Source organism: Phyllostomus discolor, chromosome 3 (assembly GCF_004126475.2).
Source record: "Phyllostomus discolor isolate MPI-MPIP mPhyDis1 chromosome 3, mPhyDis1.pri.v3, whole genome shotgun sequence".
Classification (NCBI taxonomy): domain Eukaryota; kingdom Metazoa; phylum Chordata; class Mammalia; order Chiroptera; family Phyllostomidae; genus Phyllostomus; species Phyllostomus discolor.
Genome location: NC_040905.2, coordinates 20,807,306 through 20,833,864, shown reverse-complemented (window position 1 = coordinate 20,833,864; position 26,559 = coordinate 20,807,306).

Here is a 26,559-nt window from a genome sequence, read left to right as displayed (position 1 = left end):
ACTTGCACATAGACATTTATAGCAGTTTTATTCATTATTGCTGAAAATTATAAACAACTAATGTATTCTTTAGTAGGTGATGGAATAAATAAATTTGGGTACATCCAGAAAATGAAATTATTTAGTGCTAAAATGAATGATCTAAGAAATCATAAAAGACATGAAAAAATCTTAAATGCATATTACTAGTAAAAATAAGCTAGTCTGAAAAAAGCTACCTACTGTATAATTCCAACTATATGGCATTTTTGAAAAGGCAAAACTATGGAGACAATAAAATGATCAGTGGGTGCCAAGGGTTGGAGGGAGGAGGAACTACTAGTGCAGCAGAAAGGATTTAAAAGTAAAAGATGCAGTGAAAGATTATCCCTTTAATAAATAATTCCAAGTTCATAGATGAACAGGTTAATATATGCAACTCATTATTTATTCTTATTTTGTAATATCTTTATTACCAACTTATTTCAGTATCAAAAAATATATGGTTTTCTCAAAAAGTTCAAAACAAAATGACATCACATATTTATCTTAAAATATTCTATATTATGCTAAGACCTGTATGACAAGTCTCAAATCAGAGTCTCTCATGCACAGAAGGGGGAGGCAATGATTTTTACAATACCAAAAGGTTTTCTGATAAAATTTAGAAAATGTTAATTATAAAATGCATAGATGAAAGACTGTCATGTAAAAACTGGAGATCTATAATAGAAAATAGGTGACCTACATTGAACATTCACAAATCTAAAGGGTAAAGAAATTCGGTGGAAATTGATTTTTCTCTCAAAATAGTTAATATATAAAATAAATTTTTGAAGGAGAAATAGAAGTTAGTATCAAGAATTTTAAAATTGCTTGGGGAAAAGGAGCAGCAAAAATTACAACTATCACAAGGAATACTGGATATTATTTTTTAATAATGCCTGAGGAAATTTCTTAGAATTGGTTTGTGGAATATTTGAGGAAATACTTTAGAGTAGATTTAAATAGCTCAGTTATTAAACAAGATGTGAAATAAGCTTATTAGTTAACAGTTTAATAATATGAAATATATAAAGACATAATTTAATCCAAGTCAGACTACTTCATATAAAATATTGAAAGATGTACTAGCATAACCTGATAATACAAATAGTATTAATAAAACAAATAAAATACAAATAGGCTTAAGTCATAGAATAGCTAATTTTATTTAGTTCTATTCAATGCCTAGGAGTCCCCTGGTTATAATGTGAAAATACAGACAGTGGTTCAGTTGACTCAAGTATTTCTACCATTATTAACAAGTTCCTAGTTAATGTCAATGCCATTGGCACATGGATCATACTTCAAGTAGCAAGTTTTTATGATGATATACTAACTCCTCCAACCCAGCACATTGTTTTCTTCAAGACATGAAAAACCTAACCATAAAAGTGGCAAGGTCTGACTCCACACTGAATGGATCATTAATATAGGACTTATTAACATGACAGCAAATATGCATGTGACTCTACCACAATACCACACAACTGAAAAATGGGGGGCAGGGGGCAGTAGGTCAAAGCATGTTGTGTCAACAGGAAATATTTTCTCATGTTAAGTTTGTAAGAGCACATACATAAAGGTATCATCTAAACACGTGAATGTATAAAATTTACGAGTTACAATATGACACTCATTTTCTTTGGTGAGCATTCTGAACACTGTTTTGATCTTTAACTGAACGGATATGTTACTTGCATATAATATCTAGGTCTATAATGTGCCTGTAACATTCATCCATTTAATTATTGATGAGTTCAACTCATTTTTAATAAATAAAGAGAAAGAGAACATTTTATAAATGTGAGTGAATATTTTTGTGATTAGTGTTCACTGGATTTGAATATCTTTTGCTGATGTAGTTTTGATACTCGGTCACAAGTTTAAATTGAACAGCTGGTCGTGACAGATCTAAAGTGTGCTTAGTATGCATAAAAACTAACTGGTATGTTGAGGAAGTTCTATTGCTTTAGGCAACTCATTTATTTATATTAGCTTTAGTACAGTAGTGGTCCCAGCAGAGCTCCTTAAACTCTTGTTGTTAGCCAAAACAAAATGAAACTCTAACCTAACTCAGACTAAAATTTAAAATGAGAGAAGCTAGTAGAGAAGGCTGTTTCCAATTATGTTCCCAACATTCTTCAATCATAAAAAAATTCTAAAATATGTGCATTTTATTATAGTTATTAATATTTATGATAACCATTTATACTTTTGAGCAAATCAGATTGTTAACTCTATGGATTAATAACCTTTGAAGGCTTGTCATCCAAAAAGTCCACATTCCTTTGCATAGCACATACAGCCTGGTAATCTGTTTGCCTGTCTACTTCTCTAGGGACTATGTCCCATCAAGACAGTATACCTCACATACTTGTTTACATGCACTTTTGCCAACCTTCCATGGTCAGTCTGAATAGCCTTCCTCTCCCCACATTTCTTTTGTGTGCACTTTTCATTATTTTAGAGACTACATAAATGCCAAGCTCTCTAGAATCCCTTTTCATATTGCACAAACAAAAAAGTAACTGATTTCTTCATTGCCTCTCTCATTTTGCACAGCGTCTTGCATTTTTAAAAATGGCAATTGCTACATACAGTATTATGTTTGCTATTTTGGAGGAGACAAGTTCTTCTAAACTTTTACTTGACTCTTTCTGACGTATCTTTATTTTAAGGGTCAGATCTAATGCAAGAACATTGCCACTAGCCAATTAATTATTATATTATGTATACTTTCATGAATTAGGGAAAAAACACAGAGTGTATTAACAAAATAACTGAGCCCACTGTGATTCAAAAGTAGTTGAAAACTTCACATATTACCTGACCACCATAACCTCCTGCTGGGTAAACCACCAGGTATTCTGAGTCACCAGCAATTAGCATCACTTTACAGCCAGTAAGTAACTTCTCAGGAATTTATTTTTTTTTCACTGTCCATGTATGGTCACCCTAGTTAGTAACTATAGGTTCTTTTGAAGAAGGTATGAAGGAAATTTTAAAGTGTATACTTGATGGCAGTGTGGTTGGTCGTTACTTAAGAGAACCCAACGTTTCTGTCAATCAAGCTGTTACAGATACGTGCACTAACCTTGTTTTGGGAACTGTGTGCGATGTCGTGCATGACTCTCCATAATGAAAATCCAAGTCATGTTTCTCGCCAAGACAATAAATGTGTTGTTGTTGTAGTATATATTAAAATTTTAGTAGAAACAGCATGATACATTGGCTAACAGCAAAGATCCCTTTAAGTAAAAAGATCCTGATGAATAATTCACTCCTGCTGTTTGCATGGTGCATCATCTTAGCCTTGGCAGTAATCAACCTGGCTTCTATTAGTCTGGAATATCTCCATCTGATATAGGAAATACAACACAATGGTGACAAATGCAGATTGGATGGTGGCATCTCCAATACCAGGAAACATTTCAAGTGGTACTGGAAATGTCCAGTACACTCGCCTCCTAATTGTTTCTGAATGCGTTAATGAAGAGGGTATTCTCTGAAATTCTCTGTGGGAATCAGGTGAAGACACTAGGGAGGCAGTTCACATGTAATAAATCTGATCACTCTAAGTCTTTGCATGTTTCTATTTTATGATAAATAAGTTACGGCATTCCGAGCTTGTTGAACGTAGATCACTATTGAATACACATTTCAGTAAAAAAAATAAAATTTTAGTGCTACCTTCTGATATGCACTCAAACCTATTAAATACAGATTCCCTGTCAGATGTACTTATATTAATAAATTCATCCTAAACTAGTATTACATTTTGCCATCCATTGTCTGAAAACGATACCTCACATATTTTGCTGATATCGATTAGTAAAACCTTGCAATTATTTTGAAGTATGTTGCTTCCTTCTACATCAGATTGTGTATGTATTCTTCTAGAGCATGCTGAGTTCTAGACAAGCTCTGATTCTAATCATGGGTCAGGAGATAAGGGGAGGGGATGAGATTTGAGGAAAATGGACAAGCTTGGAGGGGCAAGTCTATCAGATGAATATTATGCAATCTTCGGGCAAGGGAAGGCTCGTTTCCTCAGATAGAGGGAAAAATGGCTTTTGCTGATGAGAAAGGATTAGAAAAATGCAGGAAATCAAATTTCTCAACTTAATTCAAACCCACTCAGATGGCCTTGGAAGATCTATGGTGTTCTTGCAATGATCTGATTTAACAGCTTCAAGTCATGAGCTTTCGTGTGTGGTATGTTTGTTTGATTGTTTTACCTGGAAACTCCCAAGTTCAGTTACAACAAGTATTCTACCTTATAGTCTTGTAATCACCAGTATAAAAAACAGTGAACGACATTTACAACTTGGCTTCCAGAGCTTTGCTTTAATAGGCCCTTCATCACAAGGAAACATGATTCATTATTTGATTAATTGGGAATGCACTATGTGCTATGAAGTACTTTTATTCTACTTACCACTAACAAATACTTCAGTATGTACTCATGGCCAAAGACATGACCAAACTGATACCAGAAAAATACTGGGACCAAGGTGAGTCTGCCCTGGGACAGTGTGGGAATAGGTTCTTGTGGGGCCGTGAGAAAGGAATTTCAGACATAATTGCAAAGGAGGAATTTAAACCATAGTGGCAAGATTTCTTAGAGCCCGCTTGCAAAGGCAGCTGTGCTCCATAAGGCACTTCCTTGGCAGGTCTAGCAGCGGAAGCCAGATGGCCTTGTGAAATCTGCACCCAGATACGCCACACCTGTGGTCTCGTCCATGACCGGGTGATTCAGATTCATCTCACTGCCAAAGAAATCCAGTTTCTGGGACCACAGGCCCCTACTTTTCCCCACAAAGCCCAGGAGAAAGGGCAGGGCCCAGAGCTTCTACACCATTACCCTGGCATCCAAGGATCCAGTAGTCTAGCTTCGTTTCTGTTCCCATTGGGCCCACATGAGCATTGTGCGCCTGCCTACAAGGTTGCGAAAGACTGGGGCCTTTGCTAAGCTTCTCTAAATTTTGTTGGGCTTGGGAGAGAGCAGGCTTTCTTTCAAACTATTTAATCTCTTTCCTGGCTTTTCACAGGCTTATATCCTTATCCTATCCAATCTTTTTTTAATATATATTTTATTGATTATGCTATTACAGTTGTCCCGTTTGCCCCCTTCATTCCCCTCCACCCTGTCCACCCCCTTGTACCCACATCCCCCTCTTAAAAAGGTGTCATATTTATAAGTTCTTTAGCTACTACATTTCTCATACTATTCTTTCCCTCCCCCTGTCTATTTCCTACCTACCATCTGTGCTACTTATTCTCTGCACCTTTTCCCCCTCTCTCCTCCTCCCACTCCCCTGTTGCTAACCCTCCATGTGATCTCCATTTCTGTGGTTCTGCTCCTGCTCTAGTTGTTTGCTTAGTTTCTTTTGGTTTTGCTTTAGGTGTGGTTGTTAATAATTGTGAGTTTGCTGTCCTTTTACTATACATGTTTTTTTATCTTCTTTTCTTAGATAAGTCCCTTTAACATTTCATAAAATAAGGGCTTGGTGATGATGAACTCTTTTAACTTGACCTTATCTGAGAAGCACTTTATCTGCCCTTCCATTCTAAATGAAAGCTTTGCTGGATAGAGCAGTCTGGATGTAGGCTTCCAGGAAGTCCAGGAAGCTCAGAGAGTTCCAAGAAGTTGGACCCAAGAAGAAATACACCAAGGCACATCGTAATTACACTAGCCAAGGTAAAAATGAAGGAGAGAATCCTAGAAGCATCAGGAGATAAGGGGACAATAACCTACAAAGGAGTTCCCATCAGACTGTCAGCTGATTTCTCAAAAGAGACCTTATAGGCAAGAAGGGGCTGGAAAGAAGTATTCCAAGTCCTGAAAGACAAGGACCTACATCCTATCCAATCTTTACCCCAGATTTTCTCAGGTGTGTCTCCTCCCCTTTGTGGTCACCATCTCGGTGTCTATACTACATGTACTTAGTGTATGTAGTGTAGACACCGAATGAAAAGTCCTCTGCACCATTTCTCCTACTCCCCATTTGTAGGGCAGACTCCCCAGGGTGACTTTAAACCTTAATGAGGTTTAGTCAGATGACTACTTCTTACTGGTTTGTTCCCTCATTTCTGGTTAATATTTAACTAACTGCCTACTATAACAAAACCAATTCCCTGCACCCAATGTTGGACCCCACCTCCCCTTGGTACCAGTTCTTCCAGTATCAACTTTAAGTACCAACTCTTCCCTCAGTCAATATTCAGTCAGGAAAACAGAAACTGCAATTTTCAACAGAAAGATGAATATATACCTGGGAAGGCTGGAAATGCAAGAAGCAGAGAGTGAGGAGAAAAAAGGAATGGTAGGAAACACTGGGAGCAGTTACCACCCTTAAGGCTAGGAGAACAAAGAATTTCCTGGTTCTTTTCCTATGAGCTTTCATATTCAAGTCAATGCTTTTGAAAACAGTGACAGGAAAGTTTTAATTAGAGCAAAGCTTTAATTTACAGTCTTAAAGTATTTTTCCCACCTTTTTTAAACAAAGGAGTTTGAAATATTTTGTTTTCTAAAGGGCAGTTGCTTAGTAAGGACGTGAGAACCTAAAAAGATAGGGGGGGATCCTGCAGCAGGAGGAAAAGGGCACAGCTTGCCTTAGTGGTATGAGCAGTGAGGGGTGCAATGAGTCCAGTTCTGTGAGCTGCAAACAGGAACAGATGCCAGTTGAGTCAATTGCTGCTGCTGAAGTGAAGAACACTGAGGTAATGCTGACAGGAGCAGCAAACGACCAAACAAAACCCCACAAAAGTGTTTTTCCCTCATCCTACCTACTGTTTCAGAACAAAGAAGGGGGCCTAAGGGCAATATACTATCACCAGAAGGAACCGCCCAGGTTCATTATGTCCGCTGCCAGGGGAAAGACGCCTCTCAATGCCAGAGATTCATGAAAAGGAAAGGAAATGTTTATTTAATGCTATACAGACTTAAAGTAGTGAACTAATGTCTTCATCAAAATCCTAAAGTCACTTAAAACACCCACAAACACACACAGTCCTTCCTTCCATTTGCCCAGTCTGGGGTACCATATCTCAGGAAAAGATATAGAAGTCTGTGGCTCAGGCAGCCCCTGGTTCTTCCCAGTAATCCGTCTCAGCTGGTAGGCCTCCCTCGGTTCCAAGCACCATCAGCTGTGTTGCTGGGAGGATCTCTGCCAAAGCTGAGTGGCAATTCTCTGTTAAAGCCACATGGTCATTTTCTCTTGCAGGGCTCCAGGAGTCCCCACTCTGCTAAAGACCAAGTGGTTCTCTCCCTGCGCAATGGCTGTGGGAGTTTACACTCAGCCAAAACCGTGTGGTTCTCCCTCCAATGGCTGCCACGTCTGAGTTTAAATCCCCGCGCCAATCTTCCTCTGAAGCTCCATTTCCAACTCCTCCCACAACTCACCACACTTGCCAGCATTCCTATCTGCCCAGCTTTACTGGGCTGCCATCGTGAGTCTGGGCAGGTGTGGCCCCATGTCATGGAGCCAATCATCTCCAAGCTCCCAAGCAGGTGCTGTAACTCAGGGGACCTGCCCCCCAGTTACGTCTTGGTGGGGAGTTACTTCCAGATTCCTGGCTCTGAGCATGGCCACTACTATTTAACATATCTATGTGACCAGTTAAAGGTTACAAGTATGTTAAATGACAATACCAGAGGTTAGCTGCAAGGCTGTTGCTATGCAAAAAAGCTCTCAATGGCCCTGATCCAGTTGTCCCTTCCCCCAACGCACACCTGTGTGTGTGAGTGGGAGGGTGAGGACATTCTAATATTTCCTGGACACCTTGAGTTCTGGACCCCCTTCCAAATCCCTATTTGGGGCCCCCCTCTTGGCTGCACCCTGTTACACTACTACTTGCACTGATTACTTCCTTCTCAGAACCTAAGAGGAATCAGGCTGGAGAAGGAGAAATGTTTCAACAGCCTCCCTCCATGTTAGAGGATGGAGGGACATGTTTGGAATTAAAAAAACAATATTTTAATTAGAGGCATGATTTTAGTTCATGTGTCTTAGATTGGGAACCCCTAATTTATTCTTTGTTCATCTTCCAAGCCACTTGAATAGTTAAGAATAAAATTTCATACTTATGGCCTGCCCAGCAAGGGTTTTTTAGATGAATGCTAGGAGGAAGATATGTTAGGTCATTTTTTTGAGCACTGTGGATTCAGAAAGATTTAACATAAATATAATTCTTGCTGTTGTTTTTATGCCTTTGATTATATCAGTCACTCTTCTGAGCTTTTTAACCTGTATTAACCTTTTTAACCTCATTGAAACCTTGGATCATCTCTGTAAGATAAATAACATTATTTTCCTTATGAAAAAGTGGATAAAACTCATGCTAACAAGTGTTTAAAAACAAACAACAAAAAATGTCATTACCACCCCCACCTCCCCTACCTCCCCTCAAAACCCCTTCTCTAAGGTTCTAGAGGTAATATAACAAAATGTTTTAAAAAAACAACCTTCAGGGACAAAAAGACTTGAGTTTGACATTTAACTCTCCATTCTCTTTTTCCCTCTATCAAATAAATTTCAAAATTGGGCTTCAGAGATGTGTTTTGGAAAACTTCTAATGTTCTCAGTGATAATTTTGCTGCTATAGGTCAAAGAGTTCTGTCCTCAGTAGATTTAAGAAACAGTTTATCAGGCAGTATTTCTAGCAATGAATTGTTCAGTTTTCCACTTCCAGCCAAGGAAGTTAAAGTTATATTGATTTATGACAGAGGCATTCAAAAACTAGATGGTATAAATTATACCCTGGGTGCCTCTATCAGCCAGCAACTAAATTTCATAAAAAATAACATTAAAAGCACATATAAATTATTAAATAAATGTCAAGAAAGAACATTGCAGAATATAAGTAAGTGAGTTTATAAAAAATAAGCATGCCAGTGCTCATACTAACAACAGAGAAAGAGACAGAAAGAAGACAATGGAACTTCAAATACTTCTCCTATGTGGTATTTTGCAGGATCTCTAAACATATACAGAGAGAGACTGGTGGTTTGATTTATGCTTCAGATGCATCTTTACCTCTATATTGTTTCAGGAGACTTTCCAAATTTACTTAGTTTGTTAGTTCAAAAAGCTCAAAACTTTGGCTCTTTCTTTAACCGTTTTAAAATAAAATTCAATGCCCCAACAAAGAGCATAAAAAAATCTTCACCTTGTATTTTCTGCCTTAAAATGCTTTCTTTCACCAAATACTTTAAATTTGGCTTTGTGAGAGATATTTGATAACGTATACTGCATAATATCCTTGTGTTCACACATAGCACTTTCTATCTTTAAAGGACATGTACACATTAGCTTACCTGACACAACACAGGAAAGCAGGAGTGGAGCAGGTAAGCAGAATGGCTGCAAGTTGCGTAAGTACCTCTTCTATGTAAGGTGAAACACAAGACCTTCCACTAACTATATCACCACTCTTTTAAATGAAACTAAAAGGAGTGAAGACAATTGGAGGCATGAAAAAATTTTCAAAAAATTTACATATTTTATATTAATAAGAACCAATGTTTTGATTAATTCCTTCAACTAATGTGCATTCATAATTAACATAAACATTGATTGTATTTTGAGGACTCAAAAATAAATGTGAAAATTTTTCTTTCCCTTTCTGAATTATGTAGTTTAAATAGATGGATGTAATAGAGACATAGTAAATGTGTACTTAACAATGCAAGGTCTTATGTGATTAACAATACAATCACTCTAAATAAGGATTTGTAGAAAGATTGATAATGTTGGAAATAGTAGAGATGATAAAGAAGACCAATCAAAATAGAATAATTATCACAGGCAAAAACTAAGAGCTGAGAGGAAGCACTTTTGGTGATACAGAAAATACAGCTTAGCTTGATGTAGGAGCAATCAGCAATGTTGTCAGAACTTTTGGTCAAGGCCAGATTTATGAAGAACCTCTATCTCCCTAAGGATTTTGGATTTTCTCTTACAAGCAATATCATGCCAGATATTCCTGTTCGCAGAGAAATACAGCTAGAATGTGCTATGTGGAACTGAATATACTAAATTACATCCTTTAATTCAATTGTGGTGCTTTAAAATATAAAATTATTGTTAATATCAAATAATTGACAAATGTGTAACTAAGTTATTTGATCGCTCTAATTTATACCCTCATTCTGCCAGAGCCCTATATTATGAATAACAAATGTATGTTACAAGTAATGGAAAACCTCCCTCCTCACCCCAACCACACACACACTTCCTGTCCTGCAAAGGGGGAGAAAGACAACTTGGCAAGGAAACACTGCCAATTGATTCTGGACATGTTTCCTGAAGAACCCTGATATGCCTTATTATTATTCTCAACATGGAATAAGCAGATATTACTAATCAAAAGTATGTGCCAAAAACCAGATATGCTACACACCTGCTAGAATGACTAAATTCCAAAACACTGACACCAGATCTCAGTGAGGATATAGAGCAATAGGAGCCCAGTCATTGCTGGTAGAAATGTAAAATGGTACAGCCACTTCGGAAGACAGGTTGACAGTTTTTTTTTTCTAAACTAAACACACTCCTACCATATGAATAATCAATGATGCTCATTAATATTCACCCTAATAAATTGAAAACTTATGTTCACATGAAAACCTGCACATAGATGTTTATAACAGCTTTATTGATTATTGCTATAACTTGGAAGCAACCAAGATTTCCTTCAGTAGATAAATAAAAAAAACCTGTGGTACATCTATACAATAGAATACTATTCTGCAATAAAAAGAAATGAGTTAATCAAGACACAAAAAAGACATGGACAGATTTTGAATGCATATTGCTAAGTGAAACAAGCCAATCTGAAAAGACTGCACACTATATGATTCTAACTACATGAGATTCATGTAAAGACAAAACAATGGAGATATTAAAAAAAGAAGTAGGAGGTTCAAGGAGATGGATGAAAGAAAACTTATTCAAGTAGAGCTCATGGGAATTATAGAGTAGTGAATCTGTCCTATAATGCATATAATCACAATAGTGGATATATGTCATGATGCCTTTGTCAAAACCAACAGAAGATATAATACAAAGAGTGATCCCTAAACTTCCTAAACTATGCACATTAGTTAATGATAATTTATTTATATTGGCTCATTCATCATAACAAATATACCACACTAGTGCAAGATGTTAATAATTGGGGGAACTGGCAGAGTGGAGAAGATATAGGTAAAGGAGTATAAGGTCTGTCTGGAAAAAACTCAGCCATTGTTAATACAATGAGAACTGTATGCATGATATGGATATCACCTGGCAACTGAGAGTGGACTGGAATGCACATGCATGAACAATGACAACTGCACTGTACTAGTCAGTGGGGATGGTAGATGAAGTTGAGTGAGCATATATACTGTGTGGTCATCACATTCAAAATGAGTGAGTGAGTAGAGCAACAAATCTGCATCAAATTTTGCATTAAGCTTGAACATTCTTCCCTGGGAACTATTCAGATGATTTAGAAAGCTTTTTTGGATGATGCAATGAGTGCAGCACAGATAAAAGTATGGCACAAATGCTTCAAAGATGGTTGAAAATCTGTTGAAAGGGATCTACATCCTGGAAGGGCTGCAACAAGCAGAACACCTGAAAATGTTGAACACATATGGGCTGCAATCAACAAAGATTAGTGATTGATAGTTATAGGGAACCAGTTTGTTTCAGTCTAGCAAATGTGACTCAGCTCTGTATAGAAAACCTACAGAAGCAAAGTGGTGGGCAGGATCCAGACCTTCAAATAGAGTTTTCCTATGGGAATCAGGCCTAGAAAATGCATACAGACTGTTATGGCTTGCTCTTGCTAAAACTCCATCACCCTGGTCTAAAACAACAAATGTGTATTGTCTATCTTCAAAGTAATTTCCAAAGCCTGTGTGAATTTTCCCAAGGATAGAGCTAATCAGCTCGCCACCATTCCCCTCTGCATGTTATTTTCATTTCCTTGATTGTACCTAAAATGTAGACAATAATATCCTATGTAATAGATAATAAATCTTTCTTTGATGTAAGACCCAAGGAAAACAATAAAAGTCTGTCTAGGCAAGGGTCAAGGCACTCTCTTCCGGAGGAGTGGCCAAGGCATTCGTAAACACTCCCCTTGAGAGAGTAACATGCTGTCCCCTTTTTCTCTATAGGATTGTTGTCTCTTGTGCGTTTATTTTCTCTTTCAGCCACAGAAAGTGGACTTTGTTGGCTGGAGTCCGCCACAGATAGTTGCAAAAACTAGAAGGTTATCTGGAGAGTCCAAAAACTACTGTGTCTGGAATTTTTGACTCAGGATCTTGGCATGAAATATGTCATGGCAAAATTTATTCTGTAGCTTCTGCTACCAGAACAGAAGGAACATCATTCTGCAGTTGCTGATGATGCCGGGAGAAGTATGTGAGGTCTCAAGGTTCCTACTTTGGTGGGGACTGAGACATCATTGCGCTGTGTACAATGTTTCTTGTATCTTGCATCTTCTAGACAGACTTCATATATGTAATTCTGTTTTTTTCTCTCATTTTTTTTTAGTAAAACTAAAACTTATCTAACAATTAATTCCATTTTTTTAAAAAATGTAGACATCATAGCTGTTTAACACCCATCTGCCATGCTTGCTCTAAAATGTTGTTTGTTATGCCCTATGGTTCACTGCTGCATCTTCCACTTCCTTTATTTTTGCCAAGCATGGTTGAGTGTAAGTAGAGATGAGTAACATTACACATCTAGTAACCAATTATTAACACGGATGCTTATTTCTACTCATACATTACCCAGTCTATGAATTAATAAACTGTATGTATTTGGTCTAATACATTATCTTTCATTAGTCAGTAACCATGAGCCACATTTCCCTCCATTACTAGAGCTGAGTAAACAACAGGGTTTAAGCATTCAATGGCATGGCTTAAGACACAGTTCCAATGGGCAGGAAACAATGCCCATTAGAAGCAGCATATAATATGGATCAATCTAAGATCAGATCCTAATATAAAATAAGTAGAGATAATCATCAATGCCTATGTATGTGCATGTATGTCATTGGTAGGGGCATAATTAGATACAGTGAGGGGAATTTATTAAAATCAGACCTGGAAAATATAGAACACAAGTCATGTCACACAGTAAGTGACTTGATGTGTTTTCATGCTATTCAAACTCTATAAAACAACTATGCCTCTATATACACATTCTTACCCAGCCGTACACAGACATAGTTTCTCAAAGACCAACAGGCTTATGAGTGACCAAACAGAGTCCAGTTTGGTCATTGGTAATAGTGACAGTGACTGTAATATAAACACATTTATGCTTTCCAATTATTAGCATCAACTATCTCAATCCATTTGATTAAACTCAGTAGGAATGAGCCACCTTGTTTATTTTGAAAACCTGATATGAGCCCAACCATATTAGCAGTTACCCACACCAGTTACCAATTTCCTGACTTCCTGCATCTCTACAGATCTTCCTTTCCATGCCATGTGAGGTAGAGAGATGTTCCATTCAGCAGTATTTCCACTTATTTACCATTGGATTGAAAATATAAGTATTTAACTTGCATTGTTATATTTGTTATCTGGTTCTGGACAAAATTTTGCAACATTAAAGAATTCATGTATGGTCACTGCATTTTCTGGGCTTTGTTTTATTTTTCCAAATTAGTAACTTTTGCAATCTCCACTGCTGTGCTATTTTAACATAAAATATAATATCCCTTTAAATAATTTAGCATTCTTAAAATATTTTATACTGATTAAATCAACGGATTCTCAAAATATTTTAGGCTGATTAAATCAAATCTGTAGCACTTGTATTCCCACTCAAGTCTTATTACTCAATAATTCATATTACCAAAACCTAATTTTATGAGAAAGAACCACCAATTTGTACTAGGTAGATTTGGGATGATTCCCACACAATTTATATACATATACACAATATATATCATGTATATGTATATGTTTTATATATATATATATATATATATATATATATAATACTAGTTGCATTCAAAGTTTAGTACTAGCAAGGTATGCACATTTTCAAACAAGAAATTAAAACACTTGTATGTTTACTTTTAAAACAGTCATTTTCACTTTCTCATTTCATTTAAGCAATTATTTTTTTACCCTGATAAGTCAACATGCCACTCTACCAAAGACTGAAATTCCATGATTCATTGCTCAGAATCTCTCCGCTTCTCTCCCTTGCCTGAATAAAATTTCTCTCAGAAGGTATATGACCCTTTTTTCCCATTCCATTCAGCTTGCATAATTTGATGAAAAGCCTGAAGCCACTAAACAGACTGCTTTTGCATTTGGAATGTATTAAATGTTGACTAATGACTATTCCACAGACAAGTCCTGCAGAGTTGAGAGGAACGTGTTTCCGTTTCTGAAGAGTCTGTCATACCTTTCCCTGTGCATAGCTTTCAGAAAGGACACAGGCAACACCCCTTCCCCAATAGTCCACTCTCGCATCACCTCTGTGTGTATTCCTGAAAACTTCATATAACGTGATGAAGAAAAATGAATTGGAATTTAAAGGTACATTTTATGGATGGTGAAATTAGTTTAGCATTTTCAACCCATGCATGTCTATTTTTGTGCAAAACAATAATATTCTCTTTTACCTGCCTGCAGTTCTCTTCTGGAAGCAATTGCACATAAGCCTAGAGTCACTCATTCTCTTTGTGCTGTTCAAAGATTTTTGCAGACAATTGTAAAGAACTTAATTCCCTTCAGCTTTTTTCCTTATTTTAACATTTCTTATGTTGCTAGTTGCAAAATTTACAATCTCTAAGTTTGCCTAAAATTAGTCATTTTAATTTTATAAGCCATTGTTATTGTTAAAAACTATTGATATACTATAATTTTTAAAGAGCATAAATTTAGAAAATAGAATAAATGTACTTTCCTGTACAAATAAGGAATTCTTAGTGATCTGGAATGTTTCTTTTTGTGGGGATAGAGAAGGCTACTTCAAGCAGCGTTCACATGTTAAAAACTGGGAAAATAAGAAAGCTCTATTACCACTCTCAGCAGTTTGCTGAGTAAAACATAGGAAGAAAGAGCCCCCTAATGGTTCAGATATCTATAAAACAGAAGTTGCATTTCCTCAATTCTCGTCGGTTCACTTGACTAACATAAGCAATAAGGACAGATATTGGATGCTGTAGAATTGAATAGAAGGTTGAATAAAAGGTCAAATGGAGTCCTTTCAAAAATGCATAGAAAAGTGACAATTCCTAAACCGAATTGACTAAGTAAGCTGCTAAATGTCAAACTCTGCCCGATGCTTGTGAGTGTGAGTGCTAGGACTCTTGTTCTCCTTGAGTATGTGTGGTGAGGAGTGTTGATCTGGAATGCAGGGGATATGTTTATTATGTAGTTTTTAAGGGTGAGCTATTACTTAAAGAAGTTGCTTTTTTCCCAGTCCCTTACAGGAGTGATGGCAGAATTTGTAAGGTAAGAAAAAAGAGAATCTAAATAATATTCAGGGGAAGCTAAGAAGAATGTCAAAGTGCTAGAGGTACATAACTTAAGATATTACTTTAAAATATTTTAAAGAAAATCAAGCATACCTATAGATAGAGAAAATAAGGATGGATGTTTACATCTATACAGGATAAAATATTATGTCTTGTAAAAACACACAATGCCATTGAGAAACAGTTTTCTGTAATGTATATACCGTATATAGCCAATAAATAAATGCTCTAAAAAAACTGTGTTGTATGAATAGGATAGACACTTAAGATTGTTGCAACAAAAATTACAGGATTTTAATTAACATTGTGTGTTAATTTTAAAAATCACTAGATAAATTAGTTAAACCTTAATTATGTCCTTTGATCAGAAATGCTATAATTGTTTGCATAAACAATAAAATGGCTGGATTAAAAGCACAAATTTGGATAAGTTGTACAAAAGTTCACATAGTATAATATAAGCAAACCAATAGTTAAACAAGTTTATAATATATTTTCTGTGTGGATTTCATATAATACTGCTACTATATGCATAAATATATGGTTTACTGTAACTGCCACCTTCCTTAGTTAATGGTTTAGCATTACTCTCTCAACCAAAATACTCAAAAGCAATATACTTAATTTTTTTAAATTACTCAGTTCAAAGACAAAAATTCAATATTCTCTAATATACATTTATATTCCTTTAGACAAACTGTACTTTTAAAAAGTTATAACAATATAATATTTTGTTTTATAGGGTTATTAAATGGAATATCTAAGTAGTTATGTATATTATTATAAAGCATTAAGACATTGTTTCACATTTGGAAGAAAAAATGAATGTCGTCACAAAGTGTGTTCTTCAAACATGTTGTTATTCCATCCCCAACAAGGGTGAAACACCTACACAAATACAGCAACTCAGAATATGTGACATTCCTAACTTCAGCTCTACTGGCTCCCAAGAGTATCGGCAATCATGTTCTCATTTAAACATTGAGTAACATTTTAAAATGTTTTGCCAACTTATCAGAGATGTCAGTTTGATCTTTGATTAGAGAGGTGACTCGGGAAACTTTAGTCACAAGGACAACCAGAGAAGCTTTTAGGATAAAATATCCCTTCTCACTGATCCAAAAGCAAATACATTGACATTAAACATATCACAAACCATTTTAATCCAGTAAAGATGACATAAATCCTTTATGTCTGATATAAATGTTGTCTCTTTAGCAAGTGATATCTGTGATCTAGGAGCCTAAGGTCAATCAACCACATCAGCACTATATTGCCCAACCATCATTCCCAGTCCATTCAATTGCTTTCCTAGAAAAAACAAACTCCCAGCAGAGAATATAATATATGCAAAGTTTCTATACATTCACAGGCACTTTACCAGCACGTAGCATTAGTGACACTTAAAACACTAATTGATACAACTGCAGCTCTAGCTATAAACTCTAGAATAGATTAACATCTCTTGTCTACTTCTTTACCTTATCTCAGTAGTTCCTTACACCCAAATGCTGCCCATCAGTAACTTAGCCATAAGAAGACAGCAGTCTAATGTTGCATCATTTAAGACGCATCATGTTTTTGTTGCAGAGTTAAGATTGCAATCAAAACACAGGCTTATAACAATATTAATCACTGACAATCACTTAAAAGCGCATAGCAGCTTCTATGCTTGCGTGAAATATATAGTAGTAGACAATTAACACAGCAGTGGCCATTTCATGGTGTGCTATTATTTCTCAAAGTTATTTAACAGCTAAGAACAATATATGTGAACACATTTTAAGGTTGTCACCAAAAATGCTCTCTTTAGTGGGGACTTTATTTCTCTTCTTCATACAGTGTATTTGCTATATGAACTTAAAATCAAGTGGTGATATTTATAAAAAGGAATACTTATCCATATTCATATAAAGATGTATCAACATATTTTTAAATCCACATGCCTGCATATTACACTGAATTTAATACCTCAATGCAAACTCAGTTTTCAAGCCATGCAAAGCTGTGATGCATTTTACTACAAATGACTAAAAAGGATCCAGAGATAAAAATGTATTCTCCTTACCTGAAGCATGAAACAGTTTCTGTTTAATTTTGGATCAAAGTGAGACTGGAAGGAGGACTTGATTTCTGTTTCTTTTCAAAATCCTCTTTAATGATGCAGGAGTGAGATGAACTATTCCAAGGTGAAGTCTGTTATTCCTGGCTGGGGCTTCCAGCTGACATCCTCTTGTAAGAGAAAAGGCACCTCAGTAAGTTGTTGACTGAGGGAGCTACGGAGGAAGCAAGGCAAGATCATCGGCACCAGCAGTCACAGAGTAAGGCTCTGGAACGTGCACTGCCTCCCTCCTCACTGCGTTTCCCCCTCTCTGCTTTTCACCCTGACGCTGTCTCAGCTCTGAGTCTCAGCTCCTGCTGCTGCTGTATAATCAATCTAGCCGTCTGAAGCTAATAGTCCTCTATTTAACCAGCCAATCAATAGCAAGGATTCCACTGCTAGTCCCAAGAGTCTTTTCCAAGAGAGGTACAAACAAGAAGAGTTTTGCCAGCAGTTTAGCCAAGTATTTTTCATTATTTTATCTCCCTTCGAGATAGGGATTGAAAGAGCAGAGGTTCAAAGCAAGCTTAGTGCTTTTGCAGGTTTTTGTACTTTAAAATATATAACCCACCACCTCCCATCCATCTCATCTAGTTGACATTAATTAAAAATTACACACTTGCACTTCCTCTCCATCAAAATTAAAATGACTACACAGTTGAATGTATGATAACAGTCTTTCTAATTCAAATATATAGGAGAAATTCTGGAGCCAAATTGCAAACACTGACAAAGCTTTTTGCTAGTAACTGTGATGCCTTCAGTAGCCTGTATGGCTTGGATCAATTATACTGATTGATGTTAAAAGTTGTTCATTTTATTCTAGAAAAAAAATAATGATTTATATTTTTATTTTTCTTAAGGAAAAAGGAGTGATGCTTGTAGACATTTTTAACTAGAGCCTGAGTCAAACTTAAGTGTATAAAATATTTTTTTTCAATTTTATAGCATAAACCTACTAAAGGATCCCACTGTATCAAATAGAGCATCTCATACCTGAGTCATCCCCTCAAGGTTAAGATTTCTTCTTAAAGTGACATGTTCGCTGATCAACTGCTGGTAAACCATAATTTTTTAAAAAAACACAAAGTATTGCAAATCAAACTAGTTTTTCATTTTCCACATGCTCCCAAGGGGACAGTGTTTGAGGTCAACTTGGTGTTGGCTCTCTCGGACTGTCTCCCAATGTGGAAGGCAAGGAGAGACCCAAGGGGGAGACCACAGTAAGTTGGTAAGTGGCAGGTGTAATAAGCAAGGGAACTGAAGAGGTTTGCTTTGAGCGAAGCAAGATGGATATATCTCCCCACACACACTCCCTCCTGAGTATTGGAATTTTATTAAGAAATCTTGCCCTGGCTGGCGTAGCTCAGTGGATTGAGCACGGGCTGCGAACCAAAATGTCTCAGGGTGCAACCAGTCAGGGTACATGCCTGGGTTGAAAGCCATGACCCCCAGCAACCGCACATTGATGTCTCTCTCTCTCTCTCTTTCTCCCTCCCTTCCCTCTCTAAAAAATAAATAAATAAAATCTTAAAAAAAAAGAAATCTTAACTGGGTACTGTGACAGGTACCATCCAGATGATCTCAACAAACACAATGCTCTCTCAGTGCTGTATTCTTGCTAATGGCTCCCATTGTGGGAAAAGTGGGCAAAACATATATTCCAAGGACCAGGGACAGGACAAAGAGCCTTGGGTTGTCCAAGGCTCCTTGTTCAGCTCAACAGTCAGCCTACATCCCCTTGATGACCTCCTCCAACACTTAGCAAACCCTAGAAATGCAGTCTCTCTTAATTACTAATTAGAAGATGGTTACGAATCGCATTTTCACATTGCTTGGTCAATCAAGCTTTTAGTTACTTTTTCTTCATAATAATACATTACTACACTCCTTAAAGTAGATTGTATAGGGCTGTTTAACTACACCTCAATTTTCTGTCGAAATTAAATTCCAGTCTGTAGTCATTGTAGTTCCAACCTTCAAAATTACATAATACAAATAAAGGCTTGTAATATGTGCTACCATGACTTGTAGATGAAGATGGGGAAAGACCATAAGGCATGTATCATCCTGGAGTTACACTCAAGTAGAGTCCAAATTGCCAAGTGTTGTTACACTTGTTAGAGTCTAAATTCCTTGATTTAATTGGCTCAGGTCATCAAATATTTGTTGAGCATTTTTTTTTTTTTGCATCAGATCTGGTACTTTCAGTAATAGAAAAGTAATCAAAAAGAGGAAAAAGGCTTCTTTGCATCCTTGGTCTCTCCAGTGTACTGCCTCAGAACTAGTCCTCCAGGAGCTACAAGCTGGTGGTTTGAAAAGGGGTTCTCCAGTAAGCAAAATACAAAGGAGAGAGATTAACAACATTTTTTTATCCCTAGATCAAAGAGTAACAGATATTCAAAAGCGAGATCAGACTTCTTCTAGGACCACAGGAAGATCTTGCTAGGAAACATGACATTTACAATAATTTTTATCAATGAGAATAAAAAAAAAGATCTTACAGAAAGAGGAAAAAGGAAGCAGAGAGGAGAGGAATTGCATAAAACTACTATGGATCAAAGGAAGTGAGAGGCGGGGAGAAGTGTTGAGAGAGGAGTGTAGAGGGCTGAGCGCCTGAAACATGAGCACTGAAGGTATGCACGACTGAAAAGAAGGGAGTGACATGGAGGATCTTGGGTGCTAGGCTGAGAATAACTAGTTAACTGGGAACTGCTAAATATTTTTTAAACAGATAAGTAATGCAATTTGAACTGTGCTTTGGGAACATCAGTCTACAGAAGGTTGTAAGTTGTACTACAGTGGGACTCTGGGGAGAGTGAGTGAGGAGATCTAGGGCCCACCAGTGTGCTTAGGGTGGGCATGAGCACTTCGGATAAACTAATGCTGAGAATCCCTCCAAAATAATGTCTCTACATAACACTGCGAGCTTCTAAGGAGAGTGTAGCTTAGTAAGACTTCAAATTTTCAACTAAGATGGGTGATAAGATCAATGAAACACTTTTTTTCTCCATTTGTTTTTATTTCTCTTATAGATTCTACTCTTCCTTAATTTTGTATTATTTTTATGTGCAATTTCCTAAAACAATACAAGCTCCATGAAGAAAAACTGGATTTGTCCAACACTTTTTCCTCATATTTTTCAGAAGTGTGTCTACTGATATTGGTTATTCAGTAAATGGCAATAAAATAATGTCCAGTTTGTGAGTGATTGAGTACTCAGTACACGACAAACTCTAAGCTAATAATTCTACAAACATTATCTTATTTAATAATTTATGGATATACATTATTCTATTTACATCTAAACAAAGTGAAGCTTGAAGAAGTTAATTACTTTGTCCAATGATATACAACTAATAACTGTCTTAAAGCCTGTATTCTTAACAGTGTTGAGTTTTCAGGAGTCAGCAGATAATGTAATAGAAAATAATAACCCAGATACTTGATTTATGGCTTATAAAATTAGAACAGGGGGAGGAGGCAAAATAAATGTTTTAAAACTAGAGGATCAAAGGGGTGTATGGGAGAGATAAAGAGCTCAAGTTTTCAAGTTTAATAACCACTACAGCTATTTGCTGAGAGTAAAGAGGACTACAAGGATACGCTGGGAGAAGGAATAGGGGAAATGTGTGTGGAATGAGAATAGCTGCTGAGGTGAATCACAGTAGAGACCTTACTGAGTGGAAGGAGAAGGCTGGCTAAACTATTTTGAGATCCCAGCTGAGCCTGCAAACCATAAATTTCCAGTGCATCCATCTGTAAGATTGCACACATTTTCTGAGCCATGCTCAGCAGCCTGGATGTGTGAGAGGTTGAAAGGATTAATAGAAAGAAAAGACTTGTTCTTTTTACAAGAAATTGGGCAGGAATGGGAAAAGAGAGAGATTAGAAAGCGTGAGAGCAGTGGAGAGAGTCTAACATCTTTGCGTAGTGTGAGTTGGTTTAATAATTGGTGGTGGAATATATTAATTTGTCCATAAGATAAAGAACTGATTGAAAGAAACAACTTGAGAACTGAAGTGAGAGACAGTTGCTCAATTTATCAAGGTAACAAAGGAAATGGGAAGGTGGGCCAAAAGCTTTCATGGGGAATCCCATGAAAGTAGTACTGTCCAAGAAAAAGGGGTTATTTCTAGGAAAACAAAAGTTAAAAAATGAGGTTTATAACAAACACTATTTTGCTAAAATAATTTCTTTATTCCAAAAATAATGGCAAATAGCATAATATTCTAAATAACCTATGGGGAGCTGAGTATTTAAATAAGTAGGGTATCTTCTGTTTTCAAATAGGCTCATGTAATAAAAATATATAGATTATTAATTATATAAATCTAATAGAATTATATTTACTAAATGAATAAGTTCTACAATAAAATTTTATTCAGAACACTAAGAATCGTGATAATGGAAAAGTCTATAACAATATTAGAAGTTGAACATACAGACATGGTGATCAGAATGAACAACTATGTCAGAAGGTTTCAAAAGAGAAAAAAATATTTTTACTTTTTTAAAAGATTTTATTTATTTAGTTTTAGAGAAAGGAAGGGAGGAAGAGAAGGAGAGCAACACCAGTGTGTAGTTGCCTCTTGCACATCCCCTAATGGGGACTTGGCCCATAACCCACGCTTGTGCCCTGACTAGAAATTGAAGGTGTGACAATTTAGTTCACAGTTTGGTGCTCAATTCGCTGAGCTACAACAGCCTGGGCAAAAATACATACATATATATATATTTTTTTCCAATGGAAAATAAAAGCAGTGAGAATATTGGAACTTAGTTATGGATCCCCAGTGTTTTAAAAGGAGAAAAGAGTGTGCTGAAGTCACTGACTATGCCTAGACAGATGGTTACAAAGGTGGGGGATGCCAATTAGGACTGCTTTTGCATTTTTATCTTCAGAGATAGAAGAGAGAAAACAGTGAGGTCAGGATATGTTTGAGTCCTGATGGTACCCCTTTTCTTCTTCCTTTCGTGAAACCATTGAAGAATTGAAATTATAAAATTTATATTATCATACTTGAGAAATAATCATTTTAGAACAAAATAGTTTTTGAAAAAATAATGTCTTAAAAGTAATAATAACAATAATATTAGTACTAAAAGCAACAACATTTTAGAAAGAATATTCAGTAGTAACAAGAGATAGGGGAGACATTAAAAGGCATTAGCTGTGGGAATGGAGATGAGGGAAAACTGGTAGATTTTAGGTGATAAAATGTGCAAGACTTAATGAATTGTTGAAGGGTAAGTGTGGAGACAAAGATTAATTGTGGATTTATTTTTATTCTTAGTGATGGTAGGGGCAGAAATTTATATTTTTTCCTTTGGAAACAATGATGTTGATAATTGTGATGGACACACAGGTATAGATTTTACTGTTTACTACTTGAATTTTTGGTATTTAGAACACTTATTTGAATAGAATATATACACACACGTGTGTGTGCACATATAATTTAAATATATATTTATATATTTGTTATATATATAACACACATATATATAATCATTTATGACAACTAAGAGTATCAAGAAAGAACACGTAGAATTAAAAGATAAAAGGACCAAAGGCAGAAACATGCAGAATCCTAACAGTTGAAAATTGATCGTGGTGATAAGCCACTGAATGATACCACAAATTAACACAAGAAATCCTGAAAAGTGAAGTTTAAAGAGGTCACAGAGAAAAATGTGTCAGGAATTCACTGCTGCATCAGAAAGAGCAATTTTTATGTTTTTTTTAAAGATTTTATTTATTTATTTTTAGAGAGGGAAGGGAGGGAGATAGACAGAGAGAGACATCAATGTGCGGTTGCTGGGGGTTATGGCCTGCAACCCAGGCATGTACCCTGGCTGGGAATCAAACATGGGACACTTTGGTTCCCAGCCACAATCCACTGAGCTACGCCAGCCAGGGCAATTTTTATGTTTTACATTGTGGTCTGTTAGAGTTGATTATAAAAATGGAGTTGACCAGAGAATGAAAACAAGTGATCAACTATGTGATTCTCTCCTTTTCTCAACCACTGATTATTTTCTCCCATATGTTTACTATCATTTAAATAATTTTATATTGAAAACACATAAATTCTACATGCAAAACTCAAAGCTAATCACAATGTGGAAATACAAATGTGAAATGAGCAGTGTCCTAGAACTGAAAGAGCAAATATTATAACAAAGTGAAGTGAGCGTTTCTCGTATAATGGATCAAAAGAATTCAATATTAAAAAAAATAAATAAGCTATTTTAAACTACTCAAATGTCGAAAAGATCCAGTCACTTATTAATAATTTAAAATTATATCATATGTCGAGAAATATAAATTTTAATACTTGAATTTGAATTTTGACAGTTCATAATATGTTTAATCTTTTGAGTGTTCACAAGTGTATTTAATTAAGTAATACACACTTCTACATTTATAAGTAATTTATTGCAGGTGTTTATAATGTGTTTATGTATGAATCATCAAAATTATCAAATACAACTAATTTATTGTTGAAAGTACATTTTCTCTCTTTTGGGATATGGTTTGTATAAATCAACCATTAATCTATGGAGAAGGATTTTCTTCAGTAGTACTTTATCAGAAAATGACTACACAATGGAAGGATAAGTTAATAAATAAATATATTCCTTTGATATTATTATTTTGACTTTTATTTTTTGTATTTTTACTTTATTTAACTCTAGTAGTACATAGTATCTTTAAACCTTTATTGTTTTGTATTACTGCTTCGCATCCCTATAAATTTACTTGACCTAATGTGTATTTGAACTCTCTGAAGAGACTATGTACAATTTTTGAGCAGAAATTGTTTCATATTTTATATCTTCTAAAATAAGCATTATTATTATTATTATTAGCACACAGCAAAGACTTGACAAGTGATTTTTGAACCACTGAAGTAAAATTTTGAAACTATGATTATTATGTTTATACTGGGGAAAATATAATTGCTTTGATATGTGTACATACTTATTTTCAAGAAGAGAACTGACTAGTTTTGGAAAAAATCTTGTTTTAAGGAGGGGCCCTCTAAGTTTACCTTAAAAGATTTATGGTTATCCAAGCAGACAGGTAAATGGTGATAAGTAAACAATGAGTGGGGATTTGAAGGTCTGGTTGGGTGAGGAGTAAGAAAAAAAAAAGGTTGCAGGGAGTGTTGGGAGGAGCAACATGGCATTAGAGACCAGAAGGAAAGAGAAGCTAGATTACAAAAATTTTTGATAGCAGAGGTGGCTGAAGCAAAGTTTAAATTAATTATACAATATCCCTCTATTATATTAAAATACCAGAAGAAGCATCATAGGTATTATGTATGGTGGTTAAAACTTTGAATTCTAGGTCAGCTCAGGGAAGGGAAATTCCTGGATATAGGTTCAGATAAGGATGAGATATTTGATAGAAATAGGATATCAAAGTAAGGGCTTTCCAAGATAATTTACACCCTAGAAATAAAAAAAAATATATACATTGGGCAACCACTGAATTTTATTGAGTTGTAGGATAGGAGATTCAAGCCAAATTTATTTAAAATTCACAGTATTTCAGTGTCTTTGGTTATATTTTGCTTGTTTGTTTGTTTTGTTGACTGAAACAGAGAACAAGCTGACAGTGACCAGAGGGGAGAGGGGAGGAAGTTTCAGGGGAAAAGGGGAAGGGATTGCAGGAACAAGTATAAAGGACACATGGACAAAAACAAGGGGGGTAGAAATGGGAGGGAGGAGGGGAGGGCTGGGGGTAGGGCTGGGATAGGAATAAAAGACAGAAAACTGTACTTGAACAATTAAAATAAAAATATAAAATAAAATAAATACTAAAATTCACAGTATTGACACTATAGCTGATATGCAGGTTACTGTAGAAGTCACTTTAATCATCCTTTCAAACTTCTTTTCCAGGTCTTTTTGTATTATAATCTTGAAGGCTATATTTTTCATTTATTAGCTTACCTTCAGATAAGTTTTTTGTTGTTCATCTTTGTATCTGCCAATCAAATTAGCAGAGTGAGACGATTATTGACCAGAGCAGACTGCATCTGCTAGCAAGCATGGAAGTGAGTGCATCTGTTTTTGAGAGGACAACAGAAGCAGAATTCTTGGCCGTATTCCCTATTGTTTTAGGTTACACGGGAAAGACAGTGGTGTTTTCCATTAGAACAATGTCTGCAACTAAAAATCCAACTGAGAAGAAACATTTATGAAAACACATTATAACAAGCCACAGTAGAAATGGTTTGCGGTGTATTTTGAGATAGGAAATGAATTGGTGCTCTAAGTGCCAAGAATCCCGGTGTCATATTAAAATGCTATTTAAAAAATATCTTCCCCTCTTCCTGGGTCACTCTCCCCATACAGAGTCAAAGTCAAAGGCCATTTGACTCAAATGAATAAGAAAAACTCCCAAAGCCTCTTTAATAGACTATGGCATGAGTTCATGTTCTCAGGGCGGTCTTTTTATAAGTAGTCATTGGTAAAGTTAGAGACTTCAGATAAATGATTGCAAAAGACTTGTTAAATGTTTCAGTATAGGAGACACAACAATTTCCCCAAACCATAACTTATAAGCTTTGATTATAGGAACAGAGAAGTTTGGCCATAAAAATCTCCTTATTCTAGTAATATGTAAACTGTTGACTATTGTAGGTGCAAATATGCAGCTGAAATCAAACAGGGAAATCAGGGAATGTTCTGCAAAATTCAAACAATTTTCAGAAGAATATAAGCCAGGTGGTCTTTCCACATAACAGCTTGATCTCTGCTGAGAGCTTCTCTCTATATATCTGGAGTCGAGGTAACAGATGGATGTGAACTGATACTGGGAGAAAGGGTGCATACAACTGGGGGTGCTTATGGTGCTAAGAAGCACAGTGCAGTTAGGCCAGATTATTCCGGAGAGGAGCATCATG